The sequence below is a fragment of the Dasypus novemcinctus genome, chromosome 11 (genome assembly GCF_030445035.2).
Source record: "Dasypus novemcinctus isolate mDasNov1 chromosome 11, mDasNov1.1.hap2, whole genome shotgun sequence".
Lineage (NCBI taxonomy): Eukaryota > Metazoa > Chordata > Mammalia > Cingulata > Dasypodidae > Dasypus > Dasypus novemcinctus.
The window spans coordinates 54,999,174-55,009,699 of NC_080683.1; the positions used below are offsets into that span (position 1 = coordinate 54,999,174).

Below are 10,526 nucleotides of genomic sequence, written 5' to 3' on the forward strand. Positions count from 1 at the left end.
CTTCCCCCCAGTGTTTAAAGAGAGTACTCATAGAGTCTTCTTGTTGCTCAAATGTGGCCTCTCTCTAAGCAGAGCTCAGCATATAAATGCATTAAACTTCCTGCCAGCATGGGACATGACTCCTGGGGATGAACCTCCCTGGCACCAAGGGATTACTAACAACCAGAAATGCAACTGGAAAAAGACCTTGACCAAAAGGGGGAAAGGTAAAGACAAATGAGTTTACATGGGTAAGAGTCTTCAAAGTGAGTCAGGAAGTCATTCCAGAGGTTATGCTCATGACTATTTCAATAGGATCTCATTGACTGCCCAAATAAATACTACCTCAGATAGTGGGGTTTGCGAGGGCTCTGGAAATATCCAGATACTATATCAGGGCAGATAGCTCAGGAGTTTGATGCTTTGTCAGTGGGTTCTATTTTGGAATTTTTGTTCCCACATGTGACAGAGTTGGACTTAGTTGTCCCTAAACATGACTCTTCTGACCCTTCAATTTGAACCTATAATTAGTACTAGTATTGATAAGTGTACATCCAAGGGACTAAAATCTTTGGGCTGTGCTTGTGCCAGCCAGGCCCTGAATCTCAATGGAGTTGCAACACCAACTCTCCAGTTCATTGGACTCACCCAGGACAACTAACAAGGATATGATTATGGACAATGACCCTCCCAAGAAACCGAGAGAGTCTACAACTGCAAGCAAGATAGTCCCGTTCATCTGCCCCATGGGATAGAAGCACTTCTCGATTAGAGGTGGAGTGGGCATCACCATCCCAGAACTCTCAGGATTGGGGAATGAACTGTGGACTAAAATAGAGTTACTGGTAATTTGCTATAGACTTATTGCGATTTTAGCAATGGAAGAAATTATATCATTGATCTGGATGCAGTGGCCACTGGGGGTTCTGAGAGCAGGGAGAGGGAAAAACAGGTGAAATATGGGGGTATTTTTGGAACTTGGGAATTGTCCTGAATGATATCAAAACAATAGATACAGGCCATTACATTTCTTGCCATAACCTACAAAAATGTGTGGGAGAGAGTGTAAACTATAATGTAAACTACAATCCATGCTTAATGGCAATATTCCAAAATGTTTTCATCAATTGTAATGAATCTACCACACTTATGAAAGATGTTGTTAATGTGGAAAATATGGAAGGTGTAGGAAGCAGGACATATGGGAATCTGCTATATTTTTATGTAATCTTTAGTAACCTAAATATTTTTTAAAAATTTAAAAAAATATATTTTAAAAATTTGGAAAAAAAAATCTGTCCCTCAGAGAACGTGTTGGTGAAGAAAAATGAAAGAACTCTAAATTTCTGAGGGCTTAATCCAGCTACATGTCTTGTTTCTCTGTCTGCCAGATATTACAAGGGACATTTAAAAAGTGCTATTAATAGACTGTCTCATTCTTCATAGGATAGAATCTTTCTACCTGGAATTTGTCAGGAAACTCTACTGTTCTGAAACCATGGAGTGAGTCTATTTTACCTGTCCCAGGGTTTTGACCAAGCAAGCAAGGAGACTTCATATCACTATAGACCGTTAGTACCCTCAGAACAGGCTGGGCACAGGACCAGAACAAATGTTTATTGTGAGGCCCTGACCCAAATGGCAGGGTCAAAAAGTAAACATTGAGCATGGGACCATTGAAGCAAAAGAATGCAGGGACCAAGGCGGCCTATAGTCACCATGGCTCACGGGGCCTAGAGAAGAAACATTGGAGAGTGATCACAACTATGTTATTCTCTACTATTATTAGCTGGATATGTGCACAGGATCACTAAGAAAGCCTGCCAGTGATTTGCCTAGAATATCACTTTGATTCTCTTCAACTAATTGTCCTTCTATTTCTAAACCCCATATTGAAGATATCAGAAACACACATGGCCATATCTCATCAAATCTAAGATGGCATTAGTTGTAAGATGACCTGTTATTTTCTGGACCTTTAAAAGAAAGGGGAAAAAGCTGCCAATTCACTTATGACACACTGTCAATTTTAAGATGCAAATTAATTTCAGAGATACATAGATATTTTTAAAGGCCAATGTTATGACCAATAAAATATGGTGCCTGGATTCTATCAGACATTTTGGTACTAAGGTTTGGATGAGTATGAACTTGAATGAGTCTCCTAGGATACCATGCTTCCCAGTTAGTGCCTGAATAGGCTTCAACCCAGGTTGCACATTGTCAGGTAAGTAAGGTATGTAAAATGATGCAAGACAGACATAACCCATTTTTTTTTAAGTGGTACCAGGGAATGGACCCAGGACCTTGCACATGGGAAGCAGGTGCTCAACTCCTGAGCTACATCCACTCGCCAATGAGAGTTGCTTTTTTGGTTTGTTCGTTCTTAGGAGAGCCTAGGACCACTTGAGCTACATCTGCTCCCCAGACATAATCCTTTTAAGAGTGAGCATGGGATGTATTTTTCACTTGAGTATTACCCTGTATTAATCCTTAGTTCTGGGTAATATTAAAACAAGCAAAATATAAATGGGTCCTCATCTGGAGTCAGGAGGAGAGGTGAAAGGAACTGAAAAGTTTATAGGGCTTCTCTGAGTACAACTTTTTTTTTTATACTTTGGGGGTTTGAGCCTTGTAAATTTCTCACATACTCAACTATAAAATTATATCAACCAGGATGAAAAAACAAATACTAAAAGTGAATTAAAGCAGTAGCAAAAGAACCTAACTATATATTAAAATGATAACATAACCACACAAAACAAAGAGAAAATTATTTCAATAAACTTTGAACATATTTCTCTATATGTACACCCTTAATGATATATTTCCTAAGGATAACAAGAATAGCCACATCATCATCATTACTTAATGTTTGTTGTTGATTCTTAAAACTATTTTGGGGGAACGGATGTGTCTCAGGCTGTTGGGTACTCCTCTCTCTTGTGGGAGGACCCAAGTTTGGTTCCCGGTGCTTCCTGGGCAAGGCAAGCAAACAATGAGCAGACAGATGAAGGAGAGAACCATCTGGGGGAGGAGTGGAGGATAAATAAAGTAAATAGATAAATCTTTTAAAATTATTTTATGTGTGGAACACGGGACATGGGGTGCAGCAATGCCCGGAGATGTACTCACCAGATGCAATGAATGTGTCATGATGATGGGGGAGAGTGTTACTGTGGGGGGAGTGGTGGGGTAGGGGCGGTGGGGGTGAATGGGGACCTCATATTTTTTTAATGTAATATCTTTTAAAAAATGAATAAATTGAGTAGAATTTGGGAAAAAAATAAAATTATTTTATGTGTATTGTAGGATAGAACAAATGAGTAAATATATTGATGATGTTGTGACTTAGGGTTCACACTGCAGGAGAAATGATGTATAAATGTGGAGAGGAGGTAAGGAGGAACGCTGAGGTGTTGGATTTGAAGTGGAGTTAGCAGTATGAATGCATGATTTAAAATATATATATATTCCCAGTTCTGTCCACTAAAGGGGCCCAAAGGCACCAAGATCTAAATACTATGCACCACTGCAAGGAATACAGTGTTCCCTTGAGAAATGGCGATTCCAGATCAGGGACAGGGAAAGTACAAAATGAGTCTAGAATATCTTGTGTCAGAAAACAAAGGAAATGCCAAAGAATCTAAAGACATGATGAAAGGACAAAGCAGCAAGCATGACGGGGCCAAATGTGGAACAATTTGGGAATCATAAAAATGAAAGTAGGGATTATGACATACTGAATTTAAATAAACAATAAAAAAAACTCAAAACACGAGTTCTTGTGATACTGGGAGAGGAGAATTTTTTTTCTTTACAGAAGAATGCCAAGCAAATAAAGGTAGGCGAAATAATAAAATTAGAAAATCACAATATCATAATCTCCAGTGTTTTTCAGCCAAGGATCATAAATGCATACTAAAACTACCAGATGAAAATGTGTTGGGGAAAATGATCTTCACATAGTATCAAAGTTTTATCCCATAGATTATTTATTCATTAAAAAAGGAAAAAAGATTGTCTTAAAATTTAAAAATATTGGCAGGCATAATTTGAGCCAGGGGACCAAGTGTTGTACAAAACTATCATTTTGTTCCTTCTGATGTGATGCAAAGGGATGAACATAACAGTACTTGCATAGTATTCTTGCTAAAATTGTTTAATCTGTGTCTAATTATAAAGAGACAATCAAATAGATCCAGAGGAATTCTACAAAACAACAAGCTGGACTCCCCAACATTGTAAATTCCATGAAAGTTAACAAGTAGGTTAGGAACTAAATGGCAGATGTGTGATCCTTAATTGCAGTCTAGATTTTTAAAATATGCTAAAAAAGACATTTCTAAAAAACCAAACAGATAAAGAAATCATTACTGAGACAATTGGGATCATTTGAATATGGACTAGTCTTCTTGCTCACTATTGTATGGAACTATTCTTTTTTTTTAAATTGTTTTAATCCCTTATTTCATTAGCCCAAATTATATGATTTGTAAGCAATAGGTATGAGTGTTTCAATGACTAAACATCATTAATATTTAAGGATACAGTCTACTAAACCTTTCATTTAATGCTTTTAAAGATGTTTAGAATGTTTATTTCATACTGAAAATTCAGTGTTTCAAATGTAGAGATTGTTTTACATTTGGCAAAAATAAAGTTTGTGGCTATATGAATTCCCTTTTCTCTCTCTGCCCAAGCAATTTCAAATAATTGTTTTACAGCTACCCACACAACCTACTACTGAAAACAAATTGAAAATTAGCAACAGTAAATAAACCACAGAAGAAAACAAGCCTTGCGTATGAACAGACTTTAGCTTTTCATCTTTTCTTCTCTTGTAATTTTTATTATCATGAAAACATGTTAGACGCTTGTCATATCTCAAGACCCAGTCAGTTAAGAAGATTACCAAGTTTAACTCAGGAACAAGACACAACATGGGGAAAAACTTCCCAGACATGAAACAAGATGGAAAAGCACTGGTGATAATTAGGGCACAGGATTAGAGCTCACGACGTCAGATGCTACAGTCCAAAATGTGGGTCAACAGGGAGAATGGTAAACACCTGGCGCTCCTCTTGCTCCTTCTTTTTCTACACCTCAACAGACATCAATTTTTCATTCTCATAGTCTTTCCCATTGAGTTGGGACTTTGCCAAATCAACTTTTTCAATACAATGCTCACAGTAGCCACCAACAATGAAATGCATTTCATGGGAAATCAGGACTCCTTTCAAATTAGGATAGAGGAGTATCCATATCACAGCAGCTTTGAGGGGGAAATTTATCAGGCTAGCAGCTAGGCAGGGATGAACAATGCTTCACAGCTGTTAAATTTTTAAGTGAACTAAAATATAGAAGAGTAGCAAAAATTATCTTCTCCTTCACTGCAGCATGTATCATGGCCTCAGTATAAGGTATAGTGAATGCTTACCTGGTTGCAAACTGAGCAAAAAGCAAGGGGCAGCTTCACCTCAAAAGGCAAGTTGCTGACCGGGATATCAGAAAGCAAGTCTGAACCAGATGGCTGCAAAGGTATTATTTCAAAGTTTTCTTGGGCTGATGGTATCTGCTCATCTGTAGAACTTGCAAAGAATTCAAGAGTATTTTGACTGGCTCTTATAAATAGTATCCATGCTTCCCTACTCTTTGAAATCCTATCATTATTAATGGGAAATGACTGTGCTGCAATTTTCATTTGCGAAATAACTATTATTGTGAGCATTCTAGTTAATTATTCATCATAGTTATTCAGAGGCTATACCATCCTTATATTACATATGTGGAAAACAAGACAGAGAGATGAGTTCAACTTGTATTAACTAAACGTTATGTGCTCCCCAGTCAGTGAAATCCAAAATACCTTGCCCAAATTACACAGTAAATCAACAGTCCAGCTATGATTAAAACCCTCAGCCTTTGAAGCTACCGCTGAGTTTACTGAACCATTCAGTCTTTCTTAAGGATTTTATTACTTTGCAATATAATGATTTGTTTTCCTGAAAAATTAGTCTCCTTTTCAAATTCCACAGTAAAAGGGTATAGTTGTCAAAACTGTAATTGTTGGCTATTTTGGGGGGAAAAGTTATTGATTTTATTTATGTATTCTATATTTTCTATCTCCTGTTTTTCCAACATTTTCATCTGATTCTCCATAGTTTAAAAACACATCCAAGAATCTCCAATTTTATATAAAAAACATTTCCTAATCCTATGCCCCATCAAGCTACAATCTCATTACTCCTCTCTTTTTAGTCAAACTTTTTCACAGAGTAGTCTATATTCATTGTTTTCAGTTGGACACTAACAAATCACTCCTCAATCCACTACAATTTATCTTCTACCCCAACCAATCAAGCCATATGTGCTATAAGAGTATATCAATAGCCTCAATATTTCCAAGTCCAAAGGGCACCTCAAGACCTTATTCATCTTCCTAGATTTGACTAATGCATTTGACTTTGTTGAGTTCTCTCAGCTTTCTATTTTTGCTCCAGTCCATTCCTTATTTTTCTCTTTTATGAGCTCCTCCTGTTTTATCTCTCTTTTATATACATGAGTTTCAGAGTTCCATCCTTGGTCCGCTGCTCTTCTTATGGCAGATCTTCTTTTTGGTCACCTAAACACTTTCAAGATTTTAACTGTTTTTTGTATCCTAATGATTTCCCCAACTAAATCTCTACCCATTATCTTTTCTCCATATTTCAGATTCAAATATGCAAAAACCTGCTGCACACTTTCCAATCATGTGAGATCCACAGTCTAACATATTCAAAATTCATTTTACTATCAACTCCGCTCCATCCTATTTTCCTAATTCATTGAAAGAATCAACATTTACTCAATCTTAAAAACCTGACAACTTTGCTAGTTTTCTCCTTGCCCTCAACCTCCATATCCAATCAATCAGCAAGCTATATCAATTGTGCTTTCTAAATATTTATTAATCTTCTTTTCTTGCCATCTACTGTCTCCCGTGTAGGTCAGCCTCTGATAATTCTAGTTCTTTCTAATTGAGTTGCTTGTTTCTAGTCTTGACTTCTTCAAATTCTTTTACCACTTCATAGCCTTGATAACCTATCTAAAACAAAATCTGAAAATCATCTTCTCACTTACAGCCCCCAAAGTCTTCCTATGACTTACAGAATAAAATCTAAGCTTCTAAGAGTAGCTTACAAGGGCTTCAGCCAGTCATTGCCAATGATTCCTGAGACACCCAGTCTTGCAATTTTTGAGCAATGCCAAAATGTCTATAGTTTCCCATCCACATGGAATTTTATCAAGCCTTAACAGTTGACTGTGTCTGAAACACTCTGTCAGCCTCTCCCCTTTGGCAGTCATTAGTGTTTTTCTCCACTCTTTCCAGATTATTCTTGTCCTGGGCACATGGTAGTATTGCTCTCCATACCCTCTTTCAATTAACCATGACCATGTGACTTTTGCCAATGAAAAATGATAAAAGTAATACGTGTCACGTCTAAGCAGAAACTTTTAGGGGCAGCTGTGTGCTTTTCCATTTTCCTTCTTCCTGCCATGGCAGTTAGTCACATTCCGGAAGGTAGAGGCTCTGTCAGTCTCTATCCTTGAGTAAGGACGCTGTCCTGTGATGACCATGAGGCATGAGAGAGAAATAAATCTGTATTCTGGAAGCAGACTTGGCACAATGGATAGGGCATCTGCCTATCACATGGGAGGTCAGCAGTTCAAACCCCGGGCCTCCTTGATCCATGTGGAGCTGGCCCATGCACAATGTTGATGTGTGCAAGGAGTGCGGTGCCACTCAGGGGTGTCCCCCGTAGGGGAGCCCCATGTGCAAGCAGTGTGCCCCGTAAGGAGAGCTGCTCAGCACGAAAGAAAGTGCAGCCTGCCCAGGAATGGCGCCACACACACGGAGAGCTGACACAGCAAGATGACGCAACAAAAAGAAACACAGATTCCCGGACACATAAGAACACATAGCGACTGGACAGAGAGAGCAGACAACTGGGGTGGGGAGGGGGGTGGCCTAGTAAGGGGAGAGAAATAAAAAATAAATCTTTTAAAAAAAATCTGTATCCTATTAATCCCCTAAATATTTTTAATAAATAGGGATTTATTTTTCTCACACAACACTTGAAGGAAGTGTCCAGGGCTGGTGCAGTACTGAAACAATGTCATCAGCAACTGAGGCTCCTTTTGTCTTTGCTCTGTTATCTTTCACATGGGGCGTCTGATCTTGAGCAAACCATCATGTAGCTTTTCCAAGTCTTTATTGCCCATCTGAAAAAAAAATGGTGATAACCCATTCTGTAACAGGAGTGTAGGGGTAAGGCTTCAATTAAACCCATTTTGAGAAAAATATGTAATAGAGTACTTGGCACTTAACGACAGCAAGGGCAAATTCCAGCATTGCAGCAGTAGTTGCAGAAGCACTAGGCCTCATTGTGGCCATGGAGAGGGAGGGGTGGAGGCGGGGGAATCCTAACTTAACCAACATTCTTTAGTCTTTTTTAGGTCCTAATAATTTTGAGATATTTATGTAATGTAACCTGTTCACTGCTATACTGACAGGACAGGATTTTGACTCTATTCTAATCAATTTATCTGACTAATTCTTATTTATGATTCAGACATTTCTTGTTTATTACCTCCTCTCAGGAAGTTTTCTTTGAACTTCCAGAGTGTTAAGTTTTTCCATATATTTGTGCTCATGGCTCTATCATCCCCTCTACTATCTTATATTGAAATTAACTCTTTAATTAATTTGCCTCTACCAAGTTGAACTCTTTGATAGAAGAATAAAATGATGATTAACATGATATCATCTTCATTTCTTTATCCCTAATGCATAGCACAATATCTGTTCAGCATCCAATAGGAGCTCAATAAATGTTTAGTCAATCAATTCAAATTTTAAGGCAGTCTAAGTTTTTTAAAAAAGCTAAAGCTATATTTTATTTAACGTTTTGTTTTGAAGAAGACAGAAAATTGAAAATAATTCAAAGGAATGGTAACCTTTAAGTCTTCCACCACATTGATTAAGTGACCTTGGGCAGCCTAACATGCTGTGTCTCAGTTTCCTCGACTGTAAAATGAGGATAATAACACTGCTCACCTCTTAGGGCTACTGTAGGTTGAAGAGTTCATTCACATAAAATGCTTAAAATAATATGCATTTAGCTCTTTATTAGAGTGTGCCTGTATATATGGTTGTTATTATGATATAACTGTGTCAGTTATCTGATTGCTAGCTCTTTCCATTGTGCATTTGATTCATGTGCTTAATTTATATGTCCTTCAGAAAAGATGAAGTTATCCAACACTTTGCCCAAATAGCTCTTTATCAAAATGCCAACATTATAATTGGTGTTTGGGGAATGGGAAAAGTCCAGACTAAGAAAGAACAGAGCACAGGCACTGCGGCCAGGTTTCAGCTACATTGAGTGGTCAGTGTTTATTTACATGATTAATCTCTCAGCTTCAATTTCCTCAATTGTAATATATAGTGATACGTGTAGTTTTTTTGAGGCTTGAAGAAATAATATGTGTGAAGTGTTTAGTACCAACGTGGATACCCCAAAACGTCACTCTCTCCAGACTCTGTCCAGGTGGGAGCATAAGGCTCTGCCCAATGATGTACAGTCCCATTCCACAATGCTGGAGATGAAGTTGGGCCTCAAGCCTGCATCTGCATATCTACGGCTTCTCAGAGTTTGATGGACAATGCCTAAGGAGACAAATCATGTAGGACACAAAGCTCATTATTAAAAATTAAAATTCAAAGACTTTAAAAAGGAATCTAAACCTGTTTTATATTTGTGTACATTCAGGAGAGAAGAGGAACAAAGCCTTGACATAGAAATACGAGGTGGGAAAGTGGATGGTATACTATTTTGAAGATGATCATAGAGGGTTTGAAAATTGGCACACATTTGTCTCCATGTTTGGCTTTTTAAAAAGCTGAGTAAATCAAAGAATTCCAGGCTTAAAGACAGAATCATGGAAATTGACTAGAAATGCAAATTTTCAGGGCACCCCAAAATCATATACCAGTTTTAATATCTAATGTACTAAATATTATAACCCATGTATTCTGAGAATAAAAGCAAAGTAGATTAGCCTATTAAACTAATGTATTTATGAATTCACATAAAGATGATATTGAGAAAAAAGTTTAACATCATAACTAGCACACAGTATTATACATATGCAATTTTCTTTCCTAGTTAGTGTTATCATTGTTATCATCATGACTCTCAAGGAGAAAGGTTGTCATTCTAAGGCTTGAATAAGTTGGAACTCTGCCTTGCCTCTCCTACAATTTACAAGAATAGAAGCTACCTAAGGGCAGGTGTTTTAGTCAGCCAAAGGGGTGCTGATGCAAAGTACCAGAAGTCTGTTGTTTTTGTAAAGGGTATCTATATGGGGTAGAAGTTTACAATCACAAGGCCATAAACAGTAAGTTGCTTCCCTCACCAAATTCTGCTCCAATATGTGTTTGGAGCAAAATGGCTGCCAGTCTATGGAGGATTTCAGCCTTCTTCTTTCTCTTAAGTCTCTGT

The 10,526-nt window shown here is 37.7% G+C and overlaps 1 non-coding gene across 1 annotated transcript; it reads left to right on the forward strand.

The window, feature by feature from the left end:
* Positions 1-9,526: 9,526 nt before the first annotated feature.
* On the forward strand, positions 9,527-9,721 carry LOC111767319 (small nucleolar RNA SNORA73 family). Its single transcript, XR_002799170.1, has one exon. It is a non-coding gene; the product is annotated as a small nucleolar RNA SNORA73 family (small nucleolar RNA).
* Positions 9,722-10,526: the final 805 nt, after the last annotated feature.